The sequence below is a fragment of the Nomia melanderi genome, unplaced genomic scaffold (assembly GCF_051020985.1).
Source record: "Nomia melanderi isolate GNS246 unplaced genomic scaffold, iyNomMela1 scaffold0014, whole genome shotgun sequence".
NCBI classification, from domain to species: Eukaryota; Metazoa; Arthropoda; class Insecta; order Hymenoptera; family Halictidae; genus Nomia; species Nomia melanderi.
Genome location: NW_027475130.1, coordinates 6,880,776 through 6,881,730, shown reverse-complemented (window position 1 = coordinate 6,881,730; position 955 = coordinate 6,880,776).

The window sequence follows — 955 nt, the reverse complement described above, 5'->3', positions numbered from 1 at the left end:
GGTCAGGGGAAAATCCAATAAAGATCTGGTGATATCTCGGGTGCTATTACAGATAGCGCAATAAATCAAAGTGCATTGTCTGTAGGAGGCCCTGGCGCATGAATCTGTGCAGCGGGAACGACCTCGGACCACCAGGGGCCGAGACAACCACCGTCTCATGGGGCCGGACACTCAGGGTCAGGGAAAAATCAAAAATATATCTGGTGATATCTCGGGTGCTATTACAGATAGCGCAATAAACCAAAGTGCATTGTCTGTAGGAGGCCCTGGCGCATGAATCTGTGAAGCGGCAACGACCTCGGACCACCAGGGATAAGAAAACCACAGTCTCATGGGGCCGGACACTCAGGGTAAGGGCAAAATCCAATATATATCTGGTGATATCTCGGGTGCTATTAGAGATAGCGCAATAAACCAAAGTGAATTATATGCAGGAGGCCCTGGCGCATGAATCTGTGCAGCGGGAACGACCTCGGACCACCAGGGGCCGAAAAAACCACAGTCTCATGGGGCCGGATACTCTGGGTCAGGGGAAAATCCAATAAAGATCTGGTGATATCTCGGGTGCTATTACAGATAGCGCAATAAACCAAGGTGAATTATCTGCAGGAGGCCCTGGCGCATGAATCTGGGCAGCGGGAACGACCTCGGACCACCAGGGGCCGAAAAAACCACAGTCTCATGGGGCCGGATACTCTGGGTCAGGGAAAAATCCAATATATATCTGGTGATATCTCGGGTGCTATTAGAGATAGCGCAATAAACCGAAGTGAGTTATCTGCAGGAGGCCCTGGCGCATGAATCTGTGCAACGGGAACGACCTCGGACCACCAGGGGCCGAGAAAACCATAGTCTCATGGGGCCGGACACTCAGGGTCAGGGAAAAATCAAAAATATATCTGGTGACATCTCGGGTGCTATTACAGATAGCGCAATAAATCAAAGTGCATTGTCT